The sequence below is a fragment of the Patella vulgata genome, chromosome 7, assembly GCF_932274485.2.
Source record: "Patella vulgata chromosome 7, xgPatVulg1.2, whole genome shotgun sequence".
NCBI classification, from domain to species: Eukaryota; Metazoa; Mollusca; class Gastropoda; family Patellidae; genus Patella; species Patella vulgata.
Window position 1 is genome coordinate 34120170 of NC_065885.2, and position 25324 is coordinate 34145493.

Genomic DNA, 25324 nt, shown 5'->3' on the forward strand with positions numbered 1-25324 from the left:
GGCGCCTAACATAAAGATGGCGGAGCCCCAACCTATACCATACGCCCACCCAAACTCCCATCTCACTTCCTCTTTTTTAGTTATCTCTTCAAGGAATTTGACAGGAAAAATAATAAGTGATATGGCTTGCAAGGTTACTGAAAAAAAAACAACAATGAAATATAAATGGTTTAATACACAGAAAACGAGAGACAGGTAGAAAAGTAGAAGAAGAATTTCGAGTAGCTGGTGGTTGTCTTGATGCTGAAAGTTGTCTGTGTTGCGGTTGACCTTCTGGTCATTTATCGTGGTATTTGTCGTCAACTATCAGAGATGTACAGTTAACTGACAACGCGGCTTCACGAACAACTTCGACCACCATAATTTTTAGGTTACCTTTTTTAGCGACACCGAGCTTTAACCCAGAAAACTTTACCATTCATAATAAAATACAAATAATATATGTAAATGAAATGAAATTGGGTTTAACGTCTACTTTTATATGCCGGCTGGGCTAAATATAGTATCTCACTGTTGGCGACAACGGCATTCGCAAAATGTCTCGAAATGTTCGCGGGGGTTCTCAAAATTGCCTCGCGTGCGTCGCAGGGCATTGCTCTGGTCTCGCTAGAATAATTGTGAACATGTTCAAAACAGTTGCGCGACAAACTTGCTCTTAAAATAGTCATAGAGTTGTCGCGGATGTCACGAACCCGTCTCAAACCCTTTCAGTGAGTCAGAAAGTGCGAGAACAGGACAACGGCGCTACGACCGTCTTATTTCGAATTCCAACGTCAAGTTTTTTTTTTACGTGGATGCCAATGTGTACACGGGCCCTCGGTTTTTCGTCCCACCAGACCTTACTGCACCACCGACAAGGGAAAACCAAGCAGGAAAACCCCGGGATGTAATATGTAATTTGACCGTTTTTACTATTGTTGAAACAGGTTTCGAAATGTTCTGGTTCTGTTTCGACGTTCCAAAGCAAATGTACGGTGCTAAGACCACCTAAAGATAAGTTCTAAATGTTCCTACTATTAATTAGAACATGTTTCGTTTTAGTTTTTATATTTTACGCTGCCATTTTATTGCTTTACATCTTCCTAGAGCAAAAGCGGAAAATTTGACATTTTGACCTCCTGGGTCACTAAGAACAAGAATTTAGTAAGTTTACATTTTTATTGAAAGAGTGATTACTTTCGATCACTTTCAGCATATTGTCATGACATAAGAATGTGAAAATGGCCTCATTTGACCTTTGACCGCGAATATCTGGAAAACGCCCCAACGGCGGACTGATTACCACTCGGCATCGTATTCAAAGTTGGGTTTGTTTTTGTGCTAATTTGATGGAATGGACACCCCCCCCCCCCCTCAATCACCCCGCACGGATCCTCCGGTCTACCATTGTCGCCCAAACTTTACATTTTTAAAATACCAACCTGCTATAAACATAATGATCATGGCTGCTTTATAATAATGATATTTCCATCTAAAACGTTCAGTATTTAAACCAACACAGGCCACAATAACAGCACAAAGACAAACAGCTAATGCCATCAAGCATAGAGCTCGACAAGCTTCTATCCACGCTGAAAGAAAAACCCAACAAAAAACCAGAATGATCTCTTTGATCATAAATTTCCATAAGCATAAAATATTTTTAATTGAATCTTTCTTTTGTTTCCGTCGCCTATAATCAATAATTATATTCGACGAAAACAACAATAATCTCTGAGAGTGATCTACCCCAAAACTAATTCTATTAAATCGATTTCAAAGGAACGTAGTCTTGTTGCAATATGGGTAACATTTTGAGATATAAAAAAAAATGTGTTTTTTTTTTCTAGAGTGAAATGTAATAGGGTTTAACGTCCTACTTTTCTGCACCAACCGGGCTAATGAAGATGAACATAGACCATGTAGTGTAGTACGCATGAGGGTATATTTGTCCGGACAGCGGCATTTCCGCTTACTTTTCATCGAATTCCAATTTCCATTTTTTCTTACGTGTAAACGGAACCTCTGTCCCATACGAACTACCGACGAACTTCATCAGCTAGCACCAGGATCAAAACCGCGACCGTCTTGTTAGTGCGCCTTACTCACTGAGTCACCGTGGTCCCAGATGGGTATTATTCTGCTAAATGAATAAATTGTGAGATTTCTAATACCCATTTGAACATTACCATTTTAATTTCTGAAAGCGGTTATTGCTCATAATACCCATATACTAAAAACAACGTCCCTTAAAAGACAAACGTATTAAGGCACAAAGTGTTATAACAAAAATATTAAAAAAGATTCACAATAGCTGGAACCACTATTCTAAATGATTGCTTAATCAACACTAATAATAAAAGAAATGTATCAGAACAAAGCATTGCCACAACGGAGACACATTTGTCAACAAAATGCATATTTCTTCTCAAGACAAAAATATAGATACATCTCTATTTCAATAATTCGTGTGCGCGTAGGCAACAATTCACTGAAAGATGGTAATCCGTCGGAACTTGATCCATAATTTTATTGCTGGGCGAAGGATACTAAATTGAGATTACAACCGGCCAACTTGCTCATCAGATGCGGATGCAAGAGTGACACCCCATGCAGCACGCTTGCTTTTAGATGCACTTGGGATGGCTTAGAATGTACAGTATCTTGCGCTTGTGCTGTCGTAGGTTGCAGCCAGAAACACGACAAAGGATTAAACTGAATATTGCCAAATCTTGTCGGGGTTATTTTCGTGTTTGGCTTTGTGGGTAGATTTTGTTTTTTTAAATGTTAAAAAAAAAGTTTGTGCCCCCGCCCCCTTTTCAGTGCCGGCCCATGTGGCCCTGGAGCCCCTGATAGGCATGTATGTCGTGTTATCGTATCACTCATATGCTCGTTTATCCAGAAATATATAGTTTTTCTCTAGTCTTAGTCTTATTTGGTGAAATAATGGCCCTCAACTACAGCTACTGAGTTAAGGGGCCATAATGTCTGGCATTTTAGATTTTACTATCATCTAATCACCCCACAACATAATGAATGGTTTCAGTGTATTCCTTGGCCCCAGGTACATACGTTTAGACCCCCAAATTATCATCCTAGAATAAATATATGGGCGTTATAGGGGATTATTTGAAATGGCGGCCGACTTGGACGCCATCTTCAATTTCTCAAAACGCTCAAGGGTGACCGAGGTTCACCTGGCAGATTCTGAAAAAGAATACCATAGGCTACTAAAATCAACAATAAAAAAAACTTTGTAGACAATTTCCAAGTTCACTCGAAATATTATGGAGGGTATGGACATTCAAAACTGGAATTGTATCGTTATCCTCCCCACCAAAACCATGTAGTCTTGCTCAATGAATGATGTATTGTGTGGCGTTCACTGGAAGATCATAATCCACCGGAACCTGGGTCAAGGACACTAAATTGAGAACATTACAACCGATCACCTTGCTCCTGTGGCTCATCACGCGCATCCCAAGAATTGACTTAATCGCGGACCTTGTGATCTCAAACGCACACCTTAGACTACATGGACAGCCAACTCACATAGCCGATAGCAAATAAAACTAGGTTCTAACAGCCAAGCTTATTGTATACAAACTGTACCATTTGATTTACATGCTATTACTATAGCTTATAGTCAAAATTATATACTCAAAAATATTATGACATCTCGTATATTGCTGTTAGAGAATAATATGAATAAGATATTGTACTCAAAATTATATTTGAGAAAATGTTTACCTCTTAGATGAGTATTAAACGATACCATACATATTTATCGAATTGTATTCTATTCTATTTCTAAGACAAATATAATAATCTAGATCTACATGTAATGAATTGCACATTTATCTAACGAACCTAAATCATAGCATATTATACTTACTTATTCCTGTAGGCAAATGAGACAAAAGAAAAATGCATTAAATAGTATAATTCAGAGATTTGAAGCTTTTTGTTGTTTAAAAAACAACCAATAAGCATTTTTCTTATTTTTAAATTTTAACAAAAATAAAGACAAATTTGTTCTTTAGATAATTAAAACAAAAACGTGCAGGTTGGTTAGGTACCACTTTGATAATGATGTTCGTGGGTAGAAATGAGATATCGTTCACGCGTCGACAGACGATTACAAGATGGCGGCTTGAAAACAATAAAAAGTAATACGAACTTTAGATGGCAATAACTTGCATTAGTTGTGATTGATTTTAATAATTATACCACGAAATAATTTTCTGGTATACCTACTTTGTATTGCATAAAACTAAATTTGTCATCTATTTTAAAATGTTGGGTCTTTCTAAAAGTCATCACCGATTTAGAAAACCGAACATATGTTACAGGTCACGAGGAAATATCACACTATTATAGACAGACCCCAGGACGGAGACCAGAATTTCTTCTTTGAGATGACACAAATCCTTGGTAATCATAAGCAAAGCAAAGTTACATCTGGTTATGTCAAATTCCTAGTGCCATAATTTCAATATTTGAATGGTGGAATATGTCTCTTTTCTAAATGTTTAAAATTTATTAGATGGATTTCAAATCTAACATACCTCTAGGTTGATTTTTGATACATTCGATCTCCATACCATCTGTATCTGTTCTACGGCACAGTTCCCATAATCCTTCACGTCTACCGTCTGCTTCCAACCATGTTGTAGCAGCAATAGACAGCATCATAAGAAATAAGGCCACACAGCCACATAATACAGCAATCACCTGAAATTGATAAATATCAGTTTATTATAGATCCCATTATATATGGAAAAGGCAGATCCTAGTTTGAATATAATATAATAATCAACCTTTGTGCTTATGGGGATGAATTAAAAGTTGCAGACGGCGGTGCTGCAATTTGCTTGTTATCTCCCTAGAATCACGAAACCCCTACTTGCTGCCGTGGATATGATTTTTAATCGTTTTAAAGTTTTAGGAGGGGTCATAGCTTAATTAATTGATGACTAGTTATATATCTTTACATCAGATATGACAAGAATGATACTACATATTTACTGTTTTGTTAAAACAGACGGAGAGGGGTGATTATAGACCCTGTCAGCTCCCCTGTCCCTTTTAATTTTGAAAAAAAAAATCAAACCATTATTAATTATCCTAGTGATGCCTTGTCTTGATACATGATAAACTATGAACTTGTGCAACATATATATTGATATTTCAGACAAAGCTTGCAGTATGAATACTTTTGGACATCACGATCTAACCGACTGTACAGCGATGACCGATATTAATAAAACAATACATTAATTAATCGAAGAACATCAGAGATATATATTATATATATATATTGGACAAATGATTAATTATGGTGTGGTCCCAATGGATACCAAAGCTCTTGTATTAAGTAATCTTTCCATATAAAAATATAGACTTACTTCCTTTATGACAGCTGATCATGTGGCATTTTGGTACCCAATAAATTAATTGGAAAAAGAAAAAAATCAGAAGGAAAAACAATTGAGATGCTAAATGATGTTGAAAATATGTAATACACACACAGATCTTTCTCGAATCACAAAGAATGGAAATTTATGTTCAAGTAGAAATTCTGTAGCTCCAGACAAAATTGAAATTGACTTCCGCATATTTTCTTCGAAGACTTCATGAAGATAATTCTTTTATTTATATATATACGCTGAATGCAGTCTGAAATGTCTGAGTATTTTCATATCTTTTTAACGTTATTTTCGACTCTTATCATTAGGATAAATAGTTTCTTCAGTTAAGGTGTTCACACCTGCCTCTCTATTGTCTTCCAGATTTCCAACACTATTAAAGGAAAAGTACTTTCTCTAACTCAACAGGCAATTAGGTCTCTGAATTATTTATTTTTGATCATCATTGTTGGTTCAGATTCATGCCAAGAAAGGTCATTAGAATTCCTACTCGGGACCTCATAATTTCTAGAGCACGATTTATTCTATTTAAGTCACCAAGCAGACTTGGGTATATTGCTGATGTCTCACCGAGCTGCATCAGATAAAAGGGTTTCGTGTTAAAGTGTCATTTTCTTTTGATTCTTGGACACTCTGTTTTGCTCATTAAAGATACATTATGGAAGATTAGATAAAGAGCTGGCAGTTGTCACTACAATAGTTACAAATCTAGATAATGTAAAAGGGATATGCTGAAAATTTCAGTCAAATTGCTTTACTCTAAGCCAAGAAAACCTTATTTTAAAATCTCGATTATTCATTTTTGCGTTTAATCATCAAGGAGCGTTGAACAGCAACTGGGTCATATAAGATGACATCGAGAGTTGATTATGGTCTTTTCATGTTAATAGATATCTAATTAATAGTTTATATAACATTTCAGGCCTAAAGAATGTGTGGGCGTGAGTGTGGGTGTGTGTGGGTGTGTGTGTGTGTGTGTGTGTGTGGGGGGGGGGGGAATCAAGGGGTTTAACACTTGCGCTTTAGATCAAAAGGTCTTTAATCGAGGCAAGTGGTAAAGTCGCTTGTCCAACCTCAATTGTTTCTCCGGGTCCAGCTAGTAATGGAAATAAAATTGTGCAATATGTTAGCCCCAAAATGATCTCGATACTGTTCTTATTTATTTAGCCTGGAAAAGGGCCAGGTTTTGAGTATGGAACGTATCAGTCCAACTATAACTACCGAGATACTATTTAAGGTCAACAAGAAAAACTAACGTCTCTGATATCGAGTACCCAAGCCTCGTCGTGGCATCGAGAGAAGATTGAAGTTTCTGAGAGTATGTAAAGATTAAAAGGGTTGGGTTTTCTAAACGTATAGAAATATCGATTGCCTAGAGTTTTTTGTACATAACCAATAACCCCACGTGAAAGGGTGATTTAATAATGTAAACTGATGCCCCACCTCCGAATATAATAAAACATCGACAAGATCAAAACAAGACAAAACCTCGAAAAACAGTGATTGCTAGTGTCAGTTACACTCACAAAGCCGTGTCGCATTTCTTTTTACGTCATCTATTGATCCTGACAGAACAATTAGTAATGTTTCTTATTACCTTGATTTGAAATTGAGAATGGTTAATTTGTTATAAAATCGATAATCTAAATGTGAAGTCCTAAGTGAGAGCTTCTACGTCTCCCGTCTCCATTTCAGATGTTACCAACATTAAGATTAATTGGACAGTGCTTTACATCTAAAACTAGTTAACCTCATTTTTGTTGTTACAGATTATTGATTATTGGACGTTGTTTTATAAATCTTGATCAATTTACGGATTCCAGGGAAAAATTAAAATCCACCAATACTAATAGATAGTCTGTGATTTACAAGTAAATACAACGAAATCGACGTTTAACTGGTGGGTACCTTTAAAAGCTAATGCAAAGTACTTCGAAAATGGTCATAAATGGGAAGAGGCTAATTGGACGGAGAGTTTGGAGTTAGTTTTCAGAAGCAGATCCAGTTACTCAGCAGACAGAGTAGCTTCCCGAAATGCCGGATATATCGGATAAGTTTTATTGTCTTATGTTTAATGGATTTAACACCCCAGATGGGAATTAACAAAAACGCAACTATAAATACTTGACATAAGCGGCTTTCTCACTTAGACTGCCAACAGTAGAATTTAAAATATAAGGACTTCCAATAATGTGAAAAATCTCCTTAAAGGTGCATTATGTAAGAGTTAAACCAAATCTGGATATTGCAGGCATTTTTTCTGGCTTCAAATGTTATATTCATTTATTCACAATCATGACAAGCTCATAATCAACACTCTACATCATCGGATGACTAAGATATTATCTTCGTTAAACGTTAATCTAAAAAATTGAGACTTAAATTGGGTTATTATCGTAGCAATAGTATTTAACAAAAAATATGTCAAAATTTCAAACATTCATAACTTCGCTCAGAAGAAAATAATTTGGCTGAATTATATCATATTAATTTTTCATTATTTATTTTTAAACTATTATAGCAAGAACGTCCAGCTCTTTATAAACATCTTACATAATGCATCTTTAAATCAGATACGCAGAGTTAGTTGTTCTAATCTAGATCACACGAATGCAACATAGAATAATTCCATTGCAAATATTTGGTTCGGTGATGAAGAGCTGACACAAATTCGGTGCAATCTTCCTGTTAACATGGGACAGACGTCATTAATTATGTATACTTTTCTAATCAAATTGAAAACAGACGCACTGGTGGTATCTGCTGTTACAGAGGCATTTTCACACTCACCAAGGAAATGAATCTAATTAGTTTTGACCAATAGACGCACTTCTTTATCGAAATTGCAAGAACATGGCCTACTTAGAGTAATGTACGTCGCGCCTGTCGTCGTTAACTGGCTGTAAAAAGGTCATGGGTTGACTGGTTTTGTTTCAAATTTTGCATAGAATCTATTTTGAACAGCCCTGAATGTAATAATAATAATAATCGTTTATTCACAGGTACATGTATTAGAGAGAGAGAGAGAGAGAGAGAGAGAGAGAGTGTGTGTGTGTGTTTGACGTCCACTCGACACAAACTAGGTCATTTCGGGACTAACATATGGTTCAATTTTATTTCCATAATTCGCTTGGGCGAAGGGGTCTTTAGCAGTGGGAGGAAGCCGGAGAACCCGGAGAAAACCCACGAGGTTGGACAGGCGACCCTACTCCTTGTCACGTACAACCGATACTACATGTATAAGCATGGACGTTACAACAAACATTTCATATTGTGATGTATTACATTATCTGATTAAAAATCTTACAAAATAACATTACTTTTCAAAACCTGCGTGGTACATATGGGTCACTTAAGAGAATTTTATGACATACCCGATACAGAAAATGTAACTGTTGATGTAATCGTCAATATTTAATGCCACCTATCCAGGCTATGTTTATAATCATCTTCTTTTAAAGGCATTCAGTACAAAACTTCCAACATTTCTATACACTTTTCATGATTCAGTAGCATGTTAAAGGGGCATTATGTGAGATTAGATAAAGAGTTGACAAATCTCGCTACAATAGTAAAACAAAAATAACGTAAATAGAATATGCTAAAGATTTCAGTCATATTGCAACACGTTGAACCGAGATATTAGCTTTTGAATTTTAGGCTAGCCTCAATCATCACTACTAAAGTCGGTACGATAAAAAAAAAAAACAAAGTCTAGATTATCCACTTTTACGTTTAATTATTTTTCAAAAAATATATTCCTATCCTCTAAATATCGCAGATTAGCGATAGCATCGAGGGTTGATTATGGTCTGGATAAGTTAATTAATGTCTAATTAATAATTTAGATAACATTTCAGGCATAAAGAAAGATCTACTATATATAGGCAGATTTATCTCTTGCATAATGTATAAGTTGAATTGAATCAGTTATATGGGGTGTGATAAATGGAGAGAAATATTGTTGTCTCAAAATATCATAAAATGGACAATATAACAAGAAATGTTTCTCATCTTTACTAATTTACATAGTCTCTAATTACGAGGAATGAAGGGTTTACTGTATCTTCTTTTATAACTAAGACTTCCAGTTTATGTACACCTAAGTCTAAATTTACTGAGTGCACTCCTTTCATTTTTCTTCAGTCCACATAAATATTTTTCTGTGTTATATGAATTCTTAATATTATAATAAAAATCATGTTTTGAATTCTATTTCATATACATATGTATTGACAAATCACCCCAAATTGAAATAAAAATGTTTTACCGAATGCCAAAGACATCCAAAAATCATTGGCGAAAACATTGCAGTAATTTTAACTTTTGACATTTTGCAATAATTATTGTTTAGAACCCAAATAAGGGATGTTCGATTGAATAGAATTAAATTAGTCCGATATCGTCGTCAATGAAATCGACAAGTCAACACTTTGTCATGCTCCATAACTATATTTCGTTTCCTGTTACGGGACTAATTTTCTAATATACTATAGAACCGTCTAAATTAAACAGAGAAGTGTTAGAATCTTTCCAGAACCACTTCATCCATTTAGTCAATTTTTGTATTCCAACACATGAAGACCCTAAATGATCAATGGGGATTGTGTACGTTGTTTATTTAAACAATTGGTTTGGCCTAAAGCGGCCTCATTTAATCTGAAAGTCCAGATCGTTCAGCTGCGTGAATATGTCACAGGAAAACACCTGTCTTAGATATAACCCTAATACAAATATTGTCAAGTGTTTGGTCTTTTGAAATCCCTTTATGAGAGAATATAATGTACATAACATAGTAAACTGGTGAGGGGATATCGATGTACACTTTAATCATTTTCTAGATGAAATAATCTTTAAACCGTCGCTCTTCTGGCACACCGACTAATCTGATATATTTAAAGATGGGTTCCCAGAAAAGTATTTATCGGGTGGTTATTTCCAATAAAAGTATGGCAATTTTGGTATATATGGAAAGTAGAGATATCCAATCTTACTAAAAAAATACTGAATTCCCCGAAAAATATTCATGGAGCGTATACAGGACAAAAATGTAAGGGTTCCCCTAATCAACAGCCCGACGATTAGGAACTTCTGCACGCGTGATGTCAAAGTTCACAAGCGAACATTGGGCGCTTGATGTACAAGTTGATAAACTTTATGAAGACTTAGACGTACAATACTTTCTGAGATAAAAATGACGAAAAGAGACGCGGGTTGTGGATAATCCGAGAATTTAATTAGGATTCGATATTTGTAATAAATAGTAAGCGATTAAAGACAACATCGTCTTATGTATGCAATGAATTCTCCTCTGACTCCCAAGACGTGACGTAAACATGACCTGTTTTGATCGAAATTTTAATAGCAGGGCATTCCTTCGCAATTACAATGTTTGAGAAGGATTTGAAGCATAATTATGGCAGATTAATTAGTTTGAATATGTTTTTGATCCATATATACCATTAAATCACCCAGTTTGTACGCAGGAACCCATCTTTAAGTATTGAGAATTATATGTTTGAAATTTGCGTTCTGTTGTTATATCTGTGGACATCAAATAATAACATTTATTTATGATTTAATATTTCATACATATACATTAGGACACCGAATGCCATTTACATAATTTTCCAGTAATAAAATTTATACCCTATTCATAGAGAAAGTACACTAATACGTGTGTTATGAAAGCACCGCATTTTAAGATGTGTTTCCTAGATTGACAGAGGGACACATGTATGACAACCCGACCTTGGTACCTTCAAACCTACAAATAAAAATCTAAATAGAATATGATTTTTTTTTTGTACATTCGCTTGCGATTTGCTTCTGTTCCTGGGTTGATCCGCAGCTAAAGTCTTCTATTCGCTAGCCTGTTCCAATGGCATTGCAATAAAGAATTGTTGCATATTCTTAGACTTATATGAATGGCGGTAGGGGTCTGACATAGGCATTTTGCCTGTTCCCCAATTTTCCATTCATTTATAGTGAATAAAATATGTTTATAAAAAAAAATATAACGACTGCGACTACATTAATAATATGAATGTAGATATAGATCCCCCACCACCACACACACACCCGAACAAAAAACATCACCTTGTGAAAAGTCAACCACCTTTACTTTTCCATTCCCGTATACATTATTAGTTTGCTCTTTAACACATCGCATGTTTTAATGAATATATACGAGTGAAAGAAGTAGGTTACAGTATAGCAAAATCAAATGGATTTTGTCATGGATTTATGTCAATCCTATACACAACTATTGTGGACATAACGAAACAAGGTTATTGATAACTACAGTTATCCTATGTTATTTGTCGACAAGTTCAATATTTTACCTAGATAGACTGCAAGCTGAAGCAATATTTCAATACCCCAAAGCAATAGAAACAGAAGAGTTTTTACATAAATTCTGTTTAAATATTGAACTTGCTGTTAAGCATGTTGTGTGTCTGGATTGATCGATAATCAATCAAACATTAACTATCTAGATCAAATTGACCCCGATGTGACCGTATTTTATTGAATAGTAGGAAAATGAAATGATTGAACTCAGCTGGGGAATTAGAGCCCGAGGTCGCAAGGAAATGCAGATTACCATTTTTAGCATTACAATCTCTCCAACGACAGGCACTATTGAGCACTTTTATATTCCTGCAACTCACGCATGATGGGTCCTTGTACTAAGCAGCTGGTTGGTATTCAACTAATGTCATCTGAATATGGGTAAATGGAAATCACATGAGAAAATAACATCATCTATTCATCTCTTTAACCCATCTCCATCAAGTGTTGCTAATTTTCCTACAAAGTTCGACTCATTGACAGTTCTTGGACGATGGATACCAAGGTCTACATTGATGACGGTAGTCATTAAATATATTTTTAGACCAACACTGGTCGGCTTAATTAAAGAGGCCTTATGCGAGATTACTATAATAGTTCAAAAATGGATGATGAAAAATGAATATTTTAAATTAGTTCAGTTAAATTACTTTATTCTGGTTACTATTACCGGGTTCCAAACACCAGACAGCGGACGCAACCAAATTTGCATTACTTTTAATCCAAATAAGACTTTTGATCAAAATAGAAAGTTTCGTTTTCGTTTACATCCGTTTTGGCCAAATCTCTTTTATATCTTCTGCAGGAGGATTCCGAATGTTGCGAAACTTTTTATTTATCATTGTCTTTATAATCACTGCCCAATACTGAAATACTTTTAGAATGTTTTTCCTTTCAAAGATTCAACTTTCACAATATTGTTCTTTGACAAGGATTAAAAATCTATCAAATGACGATCAAAGACAATTTTTCCTCAATGCTAAGAACCCCTAGGTTATGTGTCAAACCGCCAATGCCATGGCAGTATGACAAATTCTTTGATGGATATTAATTTCAAATTCTTTAATATTAAATTTTCCCGCTGATGGAATTATTGAATACACTTTAATAATTGCGTTTATTCTTTCAAACGGGCACGAATTATCAAAGACGGCACGTGCCGTTCACGAAAGCTGTCCCAGATACATGTCCTTAAATAAAACTGATTGATTGATTTGTACAGACTCAAAACAATGTTATCTTATTCCAATGTATCTATCGATTTTAATCATGTGGGTCAGAGACAATTTTCCAAGCTGACATTTGCAGTGATGTCTGGATAATCAATCTATGAACTAGTTAGAAGTGGTATACCCCTGTATATTTTGATTTGGATATCTAAATCCATTTGTCTGAACAGATATAAGGACAGATTTAAGTCCAATTAGCTACAATTATTCTTGTACTTCTGTGTCCTGGTACCAGTGAAGTGGGTGCTGCTCCCTTCTATTTTGCTTCGCCCCCCCCCCCCATCCCCTTCATTCCCAGGCGGAGAATAAAGTGTTTGAAATTGATAAGACGTCTAACCTTGACGGGGAGGGAGGGGGGGGGGTGTCTTATAGTGTACGGATGGGCAAGTTGATTGGAGCAAGGGACTGGGGCATTTCAAGGGTCCTGACGTCGCAGCAATATACGTGTTCGTGGATGTAGGATGTATATAAGGTTTGCTACATACATATATGTACATAATATAATTACAGGTTTTTACCGGTATGTTATTAGAAACACATGATATACATACATACAGTATAGATCATAATGAACAATATAATTATCAGATTTCACAAATGCGTATCATACCAAGCATGTATTTTTTACTTTATTATATTATTATCATACACGAAGGTATAATAAACATGTCTTGGATTCATTATCTTTATATCTCGATACGTATCTTTATACAAACATCATATACGTATGTCTCTATAACAATATCTAACTCTTCTTACATTCAAATTACGGATTGGTTTGACTCTCCGTACACAGTTAAATTAAGCTCAAATGCAGCTGACATTAATGGCCCCATGGGAACCCAATGAATCTCCCAAGACTGATGATTATATATCTTTAGATGTAGGGGGGGGGGGGGTATATAATGCAGTCTGGTGAACTTTGATCAGCATATTATGTTGACTGATAACCTTATTACAGCTGGAAATTGGTCAAGAAAGGGGCACTTGCAGGTTTTTCACAAATTGTTCGGGGCTCGAACCAGTTAAAGGGGCTTAACACGAATTGGCATAGATTTTGAAAATAAATCACTTTATATACATTCATATTACACTGATATGTGCTTTTAGACTCATTTCAATGAGGTCAAGGTTACCCAACAGCCTGACAGTTGCTGGGTGAATACCTGTGACATTTACTGTTAAAGACTGTGACATAAGAGTAGTAATTAAGATAATGGCTGGACTTATAGCGTGAGTAAATCTCACATATTCAAACTGAATCAGACTGTCCATACAATCAATGATTAATATATCATATTTAATATATGACTACATCAAATCTACCAAAAGATTATCCATTGTTTACATATAATAAACTTCTTCTAATCACGAATATGATTTTAACTTCAATTTATCAAGAGAGACGATATCTGTAAATCAATTGCTGGTATGCTGGCATGACAAGTCAGGAAACAGACAGCAATTTTGGACTTATCTGACGCTAGCCTAATTCCAAACTCAGTGGCAAATCAAATGGCGGAATTACATAAGACTTTTAAAAAAAACATCATCATATAACAATTACTAAACAAGCAGTACATTATGGATATAAGTTTTTGGCAGTGATGTATTACATATAAGTTGGTGGGAACCGCACTGCTGTAATAATTATGTGTTAATGTTGTGTGTATAGGGGTGGGTGTGGGGGTGTGAATGGGGTGTGAATGGGGTATGAATGGAATGTGGCATTTAGAGAACTAAATAAATACCAATACACCCAAATTTATTAAAGTTTTACTATTGCCAGCGCAGGTTTCATTCGCTTAAAGCTTTTCTGTAATCATATTTTTATAATTTAATTTATTGACATGTTCTATCAGTGGTCTACTTATTTACAAGTAGATTTATTTACAAATAGTTTCTAGAATTAATTATCTCAAGTGTGTTTTAGATGGGGTGGGGCAAAAAACGTTCCCTATTCGACCCCGGTGTTGACCGAAAATGTCAGTGGGGCCGAACAGAGGGCCTGACAAGGGACAACGTATAATAGTGGTTCGGATGGGGCGAAAAACCGAAGTCCTATGTACACATTGACGTGCACGTAAAAGAACCCTTGGAAGTTGGAATTCGATATATGAGTAGACTGTAGTACCGCTAGCCAGGCAAAATTTCTATCATAGCACACTGTATGGTGTATTTAAACCCATTTTTATTTCATTTTGTATCATTCGAGACTTTTGTTTTATAGTCAGCTTATAAGAATGAAAATAAAAACTCTGCTTACCTTTAAAGGTCTGACAATAATAACCGTTTCTATAGCCACAGTAGGCGCCATATTTAATGCTAACTTTACACGACAAATCAAAATTACAGCCGAAGTAACTGGAACATCACCTCACAATTATATCACCATTTCTGAAGCACTAAAACAAAAAGCAACGTTATCCTCTCCAATTAATAAAACATCAAGTAGAGCAACATTATTACTACGTCATGGATACGACGGTTTATAATAGCCCAGTGACCCAACTGCTTAAAATTTCCGGAAAATCTAATTACAGTAGGTTGAATACCAATATCCCAAGTCTCGACCAAGGACATAAATTGATTGCTGGACCATTTATTTTAGTTCGCAACCCACTTGCTCACTTCTGAGAGAGAGAGAGAGAGAGAGAGAGAGAGAGAGAGAGAGAGAGAGGGGGTGGGTTTAATGTATGGTTCAGTTATATTTCAATGATTTGCTATCGCGTAGGGATCTTTAGCAGTGGAAGGAAACTGAAGTATCGAGAGATTGGACATGCTACCGCATATCATTGCCACGTACAAGCTTGAGATTGAAACCACGCAACATGATTCAACGACAGACCTTCTGATCTAACGCGCATGACGAACAGGTGATGTTGATATCAAACCTATTTTATTGATAAAAAAAAGCATATAAATATGTATAAAAATAACTTAAAGGAGCTAAATCGCTAATATTTGGGACCAAAATTGACACAAATGGGTCGCAACGCATATAATAATATAATATTAATGTATATTAAACCGATAGAATTTATTGCGGATGCTCTCCAGATAAGAATATGCGTCACCGTTTGACATGACTTGTGAAAAATATCTTGCCTCGTTCTTCGAATCCCTTGTTACAAAAGGGACTGAAACGCATTATGGTACACGATTCGTGTACCAATGGTAAAATGTTTATTTTGTCTTACATATTGGATATCAGAAGCCCATCCTTTCCCGGTAAGATCACAACATCAGTGTTGATTTAAATTGACAAATAACTTGTGTTTTCAATGTCGAAGACTTTGGATGATTTTGAGTTAGAGACTTAGCTACTTCAATATTATTCGTCTATATGGTTGTTATTTGGACTTATCACCGACTCTTTGATATTTTATCCTCTATATTTATCCATAATAATCAATACTAACCGAGCAGGCTCAACAAAAATAAAGCTAATTTCTTAGAACGTTGTAAGAGTGAATAGCCCTTCTGTAAAATCGTTACCAATTTAAATTTGGAATCCTTCTCCACTGTAATATTAATGTATACGTTGTCGGTACAATCTGTTTGGGCCGAATCAATATCAAATATACATTAACAAAAAAAGAAACGCAAATTTATATTGAAATCAGATAATATCCGGTTATATATTAAGCATACTATTGCAAGTAATATTACAAAATATGTCCACCCTGTGCAGCTACTGGCATTAAAGCGCATTCTCGCGTTTCCAATAATATACTGACATATATCACTATACGCTACCAACTATAAAACACGTACCGCAGTCAAAGTACTCGCATTTCTATTTTGGCGAAGTATATATTATTTTATATGGATACGGAAACCTAATATGAACACGTATAGTCAGACCTGTGAAAATGTATCATAGTAGCGGAGTTAGGGGGTTGTATGGGTGTGTATACACCCAACCCCTTTCTTTTACAAAAAAAGAGTTCTTACAAACATCTGCTGTATATTTATAATTATACGATTCATCAATATTAACCCGCTCTGTGTATTTAAAATTTAAATAATTTCAATTGACAAATGAAATATTTATCTGAACGTGAACCACTTCAAATAATCGTAAACTTACAGGGCTCGCACGCGTTGGTGTGGGGATGGGTGTAATTATTTGAATCTTTTAAATGGGGTGAATAACCAAAATATAACACAAATTGCATACTAAGTCTAAAATAAATTGAATAAATCAATAATGCAATTGATCGACCATGAATCTTCCATTCGAGGCTCAATCAGCAATTACCAATAAATTATGGTAATATCCGACTTGTTTGAATTTATTACACGAATATCATGTGGTTGGCAGGGTTAACTCAGAATGGTTTTTTTCCATTAAGATTTGAGACTGGATAACCCTTAAGTGGTTTCATTAAATAATCTTCTTTTTCTATATGTATACATATCATTTCCTCCTTGAAATGTATACCGATTGTGCGTACTGTGTTGGGTGTATCCCTGCATTATTTCTCAAAGTCGGTTTAGTTGTGGGAAAATTTTATGTTGTAGAAGGGTCTGGCTAGGAGTAGGAAAATCGCCCAGTTGTTCGTATCTGATTTTGATTTTATACCTTCAGATTTGATAGTATTGTTAATTTGCCATCATGGGTTATAACGTATCAGGTTGTTATTTATTAACAACGCATGGTAATCTGATCATATACATTCAATTAAGGATTCCATTTGTTAGCAATGCGATTATGTCTAGTATTACACTATCGTATATTAGGTTATTATATCTATTGTATCTGTTGTTTATTAAATATATTGTCTATTGTATTTCTTCATCTAGTATAGAGTATACAGAAGTAAATTATCACATGGAAAACAAATATAGTTTCCTGAACAACTAATCATATGATAATTAGAAACGGTAGTAAGTGGGTAATTCATTTTCGAAACCAATACGTTTTGCTGTCAGGACATTTGCCGCAAAACCCGCTCACCGAGTTTTATTACTCTAAGTCAATTATCCTACACGGTTAAAAATAATAAGGTAGTTTACACCAAATTAGGGTGGAAACACGTTGCCACCTAAAAAGGGGTAACTCCTAACCTTTAGTGGTGTAAATTGAAAACACCCAACTAGTGGAGAACATTACACCAATTCAGGTGGAAAGTAGTTGCCACTTCCAGTAGTGTAACCTGCCTGATACACTACATTCGGATGAGTGTGCACTCAGGCAGTGTAATGTAAAACAAGGATGTATTGTAAATTACAATTCCATTTTAATTATTACACCAAAGCAGGTGTAATTTGTTTTATTAAAAATACTGTTGTATAACATTGTAAGGTTGGATATTTATTTCAAGCCAGCGACTTCTAAGTTCCGAAAACTTGGAATTGACTACAGATCTCTATGATAATTAGTAAAGGGCGGTTTAGCCTTAACCTAGATTACATATAGACCGTAGGCTATTTCGCTTCATTTTACAACAACATTAAATTGACAAATATCCATCAGACCGATTCAAACTCAACTGCTGTTGGGCAATTAGACAATATGTTTCAGTTTAAAATGAATATAAATCACGAGGAAAAATCAATACACATATGCTTACAACTTAGCTGAATAATGTGGTTTATTCATTTATGCACCTCATCTGAATAAAGAATAATTAATTAAGACATAGTACTTGGTAATATTTTAGAACATTTACACGTCTTTAAGTTTAAACAAACTAACATAATCTATACTTGAGACGTTATGAAAAATTATTATACATAGAGGATATTTATTGTCGTTTTAGAGTGAATAACATATTTTATTTCATCGAGAAGCAAGAAAATTTATATTTTCACGAATGCGTAGCATGAGTGAAAATATAAACGTTTTCTTGCTTCTCGATGAAATAAATGATAATATTCTTGAAGACTTATATTCGTTACGAGTAAACACTCTAAAATTAGTTATACCTGTGTTACTAATGCAATTAACGCCATATTTTACAAAATAACACTCAAATTGGAGTATACAAACACTTTGGTAACGGTGTATAACTGACACCTTATTCGGAGGAATGTTTCCCTAATAATAATTACACCTGTTGGTGTAAATGCAATAAAACTTTTGTAGAGGTGTAGCTCATCCCAAACACATTTTAGCGGCTAAAATTACACCCATCCTCGTGTTCAGTACTCATGAATATCGATTACACTTTTGAAACCCAATAAATGGTGTAAAATTAACATTTTGTAGGATATATTCCCCATTTATAGTTACAAACTTTGGTGTAAATGCAGTATAACACTGGTAGTGGTGTAGCTTATCCAAAAATCCCACAATTACACCTATGTCGGTGTTCAGTAGTCATGAATAGTCAAGGGTGTAGCTCTTTCAGTCGGTTACCTTTGCAAAAGTGTTACAATTTTAAAAAGCTAGCTGTGGTGTAAAATTTACCCATAATTAACACTGCGTATAGTTTTTATTTACACCCATTTTAACAGTGTACAACTGTTTGCGCGCTTACGGGCAAACTAACAATCTAATTAATCCTTGTCCGTCTGCTACACGAATGTCTAATTGTTCTGTTTGAAGTATGTGCTGGCCAGGGCCTATTTTAAGGTTTTATTGGCGAAGCACGGTTTCCTGTGTTTTGGGGTTGCGTGAAAATTTCCAGAATTTGACTCCCGACAACACGATACACTTTTAAACCAAAATATAATAGAATAATATATTTATATTTATAACCGTGTGTCAGTATCATTAACAACCAAAGTCGATCCAAAGGCAAACGAACCTTCACTTTCACATGCACATGATGATGTTCTGCTATGTAATTTCCGTTCTTTAGGTGCTGGTGGTAATATGTCAACAATACAAAACATTTCCAAAATTCCAATGAAAACTACGCTTTGCATCACATACAAATGACCATAACGTTTTAATCTTGTAAGGGGGTGATCATCAAAACTTAAGCCATTTAGACAATGTCTGCCCTAGCTTCGTTGAACGTTAAAGTGATATCGAGACTTCATTTAGTATCGTAGCAATGATACATGACACTCGAGACTACGCTATTTATTGTCAAAAACATTCATAACATTGCTCAGAATAACGTAATTCGACTGACAATTTTAATATATTCATTTTGCAGTATCTTTTAAAACTACTATAGCGAGGACGACCAGCTCTTTATCTAAAGATTACATACTGCATTCCTCAACATGCACTTACCCGAACATTCATACATCTAAAATGAAATGATCTATATCAAAATATCCACGCTATATCCTACACGTAGTTTACACAGCGAAAAGATATGTTAACTGGTGGACTTTCAGTCACGATGATCAACACACCTAAAGCATGTTATGATTTATGGCCTAGATTAGACTGATTTATATATAGCTATGATTTCTTGTCTAAACTGGGTATATATGTCACGTTGTGTCTTTCTCTTATCTTTACAACATTTTGTTTTATTTTGTTGGCTTTTGTTTGTTTTATTTTTGACTTTTTTACTAACTTGTGAACCAATGATCACTGTAGGCTACATTGGGACCTTTCCTATCTCCTACTTATGCAAACTACCCTCTTTTATTCAATATACTCTATCACTATAAGTATATATATATATATGGACAAATGCAAAAAATCAGAAATTTGAACCTATCAGAGGAGTTTTAACAAATATCACCCTCACGAAGAAAGTAAACTTAATCATAACTATAGACTCATCTAAGTATCGAAAACCCAATAGATCAACTCAGAGTAAGTACTAAATAGTTAGTATGATTTGACTAATATCCTGCCAAAATCTCTTTCGGACCAGCCCAACCTAAATGTATAGTCAAATCAAAGGACGAAGCCCCCCCTCCCCCTGCCACAATTTCCCGCTTTCAGATGAAATTTCATAGAAACTATATTATGACCCCCCAAGAGTTCAGGAATGTACATATTAGTAGGTATAACAATGTTCTTCTCAGAAGTGTATATTTTCAAACACACAAGTGTGTTTTGCATTCGCCGCTACACCGAATCTTCGCCCACAAAATAACGAACACAGACTAAATTTGTAATATGTTACGATAATGGTTCGCAAAGTTACAGAATGGTTGATGTGGGTATGTATTCAGAAAAAAACCCAGGTCAAAATATTTTGCATTTTGTTACTTTCAGGGTGTGATGTAATTTGAAACTTCAGATGGGATTCGATTTGATAGCATCAAAACGCCTTTGAATAGTTTTAGAACTTCTTGCATGGGAACATATTTACATACATAATGATAACCATAGATTAAAAATAGGCTACTTACAACTCGTAATGTATAATCTATTGAACACTTATATCAATAATCCACAACGCTGTCTTCACCTATAGTAATCCTGTGCTACATATCACGACAGTTCTTTATAACTGTCTGGAAACTTACAACGTGTCGGCTAGTCTATGAATAGTGTTGTTATTTGCTGTCGTCTGCTCGAAGCCATCAATTCCAGACGCTTTTAACGAAGCAATATCATTGTATATATCTCTCTTATATAAAACCAGTCTCCCTGACTCCTGAATATAGAAAAACTATTCACGGCCAGTCCTGCTTCTCTCTCTAAGTAATCAGGCACGGTTTGTCAGCAAGCGGAATCGCCTGTTGGTCCATTGCCAACCACGGTACTTGTTGAATATTGTGCTTTTAGTTTCGTATCGAATAACCAGACCTTTTACCGATTAACTCAATACAGTGGTGGATGGAGTGAGATGCTAAACGTCAATCTAATGTACTTGAACAAACAATCATTCATGAATATTTTTAGCTTAATGTTAAGCACACATACGAAACATCAAATAAAACGCATTAGAACTTTATGCCAGCGGTGTTACAGCTATTTTATCAAATAAAGGTAAATTACAACCTGTCAATCACACGTGACGTATATGCATTTATATATAGGGAGGCTAATCTTCGTTCCAGTATGATTTAAATCAGATGTTTGTTACGTTTTGTTTTATTCGGTTGTACTAAAATTAATTGTAAAAACCCTGAAACGAAATTGTAATCTAATTTTAATTAGTTTGTTATTTTATCGTACTAAATTGGTTTATATCATTTCAAGTCAGACATCCTCCAAGGGTTATGTACAAGTATAATGACATAGGGGAATACCATCATACTTACCTACAATTCTGGAGTCGCATTTATAGCGACTGAGCACAATATATAAAACAATGTACGACGTATATTATATGGAATAAAACCGTTGCCATAATGTAGTACGATGTTTCGACAAGTGCTCTCATCGTTCTCGAGCACAAGACTATGTGTAACAAATAAGTGATTGTATTTCATATAAATTGTGCTGTGTTGTATCACTCCTCCTTTTCATCCAATTCAGGCTTAGGCTATAACTTATAAGTTCTATATATACGTGCAAGTTACAAGATGGTTAAGTACACATGATTCATTCATCTGACCATATGGTAGGAAGTAAATACTTCTTCTAATATAGATGACTATTAATATAATTATCTATCTGGGTTATAAAAGCATGGCATTGATGTTCCATGTTTCTGTTTATTTTAAAAGAAAATTAGATGTTTCAGGCGTACTTGAAATGTAGAATATTGAACAATAAAATGAATGTTTTACACACGTCTGGCAATTTTCTTACACACCAGAAACTAGCATGTAAAACACATTCTAAATCATTTGAACAGCTTTCTTTGGGAGCTGTGTGGATTGTAGATTGAAATGATTTTTAAGAAACCTGCCATTGGTTTGGTCCCACGTTTGTTCTGGTAGGGATTATGGTCGCCCCCTAATCCCTCCGGTTTCCCCATTACAGATCAGATACATTTTTTGGAGAATGTGAAGTATGGCAATGGTTAATGCGATGATAACAACTCATGTATCTTATATGAGAAAATTGTCGTTAGTTTCCAAACGGTCCAATGTTTTAAGATAAAATTATAAGAAAACATATTTTAGCCGTTAATGTACCGAGCAAAAACGTACATGTGACATCGTTTCGAATATTCACATGGCTTTAGAAATCTCACAGGCATTAACCCGGACTTGAAAAGATCACCCGTTTTTGTCTGGGCAGTAGGAGTTTCTAGCGTCCTAACTAAAACGAGTACAACGGTCTCAACCCCAAGAGAAAAGAAATGAAATGGCGGTTAACGTCCTACTTTTTGTTACAGACTGGGCTAATTTGGACGGGCATACGTCATATAGTGCGGCGCTACGGCCTACTTTTATTTCGAATTCAAACTGTTAAGGGTTTTTTTACGTACACGACAATGTGTACACGGGACCTCGGTTTATCGTCACATCCGAACTACTTACTATACGTTGTCCTTTGCCAGGCCTTCCGTCCTGCACCAATGACAAGGGGTAACCACGCTGTAAAATCACGATGAAGTTTCTAGGCCAACGCGGGGATCTAACACGGGACCTCCAGATTAGCGAACCAATGTCTTACTCATTGAGTCACCGCGGCTTCCCAACCCCTTTCACTAAAATATTCAATTATTATAAAAGTTATCAGGTAATAAAATTGATTATATACGTTTATATTTTACAATAATAACATTCATATGATAATTACTACCATATGTTACAATATTTAATGTAATCTCTATAGATACGTGTAGTAAATTAGATCTAGAATAATTACATACACAGCCAAGTGTTGTTATTTGTTCATCCATGTGAAAAGTTAATGGAGAAATCCCAGATATATTTCAGATATATTACAGTGAATAAAACTAGCTGCGTGGAAGGCTCTTGCAAATATTTATTCTTGTCCCAAGCAACTATCTGAAACTCTGCTTTAGGGTGGGTTTTGGACACGAGCTTCTTGATTAGTAATCGAGAGAGAGAAATGGGGTTTAACGTTTAACGTTCACTAGACACAAACTACACCATTTCGGGACTAACATGGTCAACTTCATTCTAGGTCTTTAGCTGTGGGAGGAAACCGGGGGACCGGAGAAAACACACGAGGTTGGACGTACAGGCGAGCCTACTCTCCTTTTCACGTACATGCGGGGAATCGAAATCACGCTACTTGACTCAATGACAGACCCTATGATCTAAGGCACACGCGTTGAACCATTTTGTTGTTTTTTCTTGCGTTTTTATCGTAGAATATTTTAGTTTATCAGGTCACTCAATGAAACATTGGAGGGTGCGCCCTGAAAGTTACGTAGTTTTTAGAGTTTTGGCAGAATTTTCGCGCCGTGTACGTATAGCTAGCTGAGCTGAGCTTAGTTCTATTACAGCATGATGGCAGTTAGTGACTAGCCTACAATTCCTGAAAGGAGTAAAGTCGCTCGACAGTCGCTGAGCTATTTAAAATTTAAAAAAACCATTTAGTGTCGAATTTTATTAAAAATCTTCGACTTCGACTCGACAGCAATTTTTGGATTCACTAATGTATCGTTTCAGAAAGTATATACCCCTTTTACAGATTTGCAAGGTCCCACCTGGCTAAATTTAGCACGTAGATCAACCAGCACACAGACAGACAGACGGGAAAAATATGTAAATTCACCGAAGAGCTCATCAAAACTAATGATTAAATTCCAGCCTTTATACCATGGTTAAAATCAAATATACACATTCGTGTTGTAGAATATACATAGATTCACATAAACGCTACGGCACAACATTTCAGCGTCTAAAAGTAGCAAAAGAAAAAAAAACGGTAAAAAGACGACGATGTTATCCGGACCCTTTCCGTATGAAAGCTGTTCGGTACGTGCTGCCTTATCCGTGTGCCGTATCACGTATGAGAAATACATACGCATTGATGACGTTACACGCAAAATCGATACGGATACGCGATTCGGACCAGGAATTTAAGCTTGCTAAAAGTCTTTATTTAGGCCACCTTGAAACTTTCAGAAAGCCTAAATATGCCATGTCTGAACATTGTCACGTTTGATTTGCATACAAATGTGAACTGTGTGAAATGCAGCGATGTTTGGACATGAATTTCATAAGCCAAACTCCATCAGGTTTAAGATACCTTAGGAGTCATAGGTCTCCAGCAGAGTCACTAGCCCAATGGTCTAAATGCAAAGAATTGGCTATGCGAACTCGTCAGACAAGAAGTTGCATCAGGTGTTCGAGTAATAAGTTTTTGGTGCTATAAATAATTATTTCCTAATACTATTTTGTCATTCCTTAAGCCCCAGACAAGTAGGCTTCATCAGAAACTCACACGAAATGCAGATGTCAAAACCGTTGATGGAAAGCCATTGACAAGAACACTGAAATGAAGATCTAGACCCCAGTTAAGACATGTTTAATTGGTAAAATTACCAATATGGCATGGATAAGCAATCGACTTTGAAATTCCACAAGTTTCAT

General features: G+C 35.4%; 1 non-coding gene across 3 annotated transcripts; it reads right to left on the reverse strand.

The window, feature by feature from the left end:
- Positions 1-21838, reverse strand: LOC126827153 (uncharacterized). 3 transcript variants are annotated; one of them, XR_008788757.1, is made up of 5 exons: positions 21266-21838; positions 15255-15393; positions 4548-4713; positions 1422-3880; positions 1-137 (listed from the first exon to the last, which is right to left on the reverse strand). It is a non-coding gene; the product is annotated as an uncharacterized LOC126827153 (transcript). The 3 variants fall into 3 exon arrangements; XR_008788755.1 differs by having other exon boundaries at positions 1422-1571; positions 21266-21804; XR_008788756.1 differs by lacking the exon at positions 21266-21838 and adding an exon at positions 20184-20302 and having other exon boundaries at positions 1422-1571.
- Positions 21839-25324: the final 3486 nt, after the last annotated feature.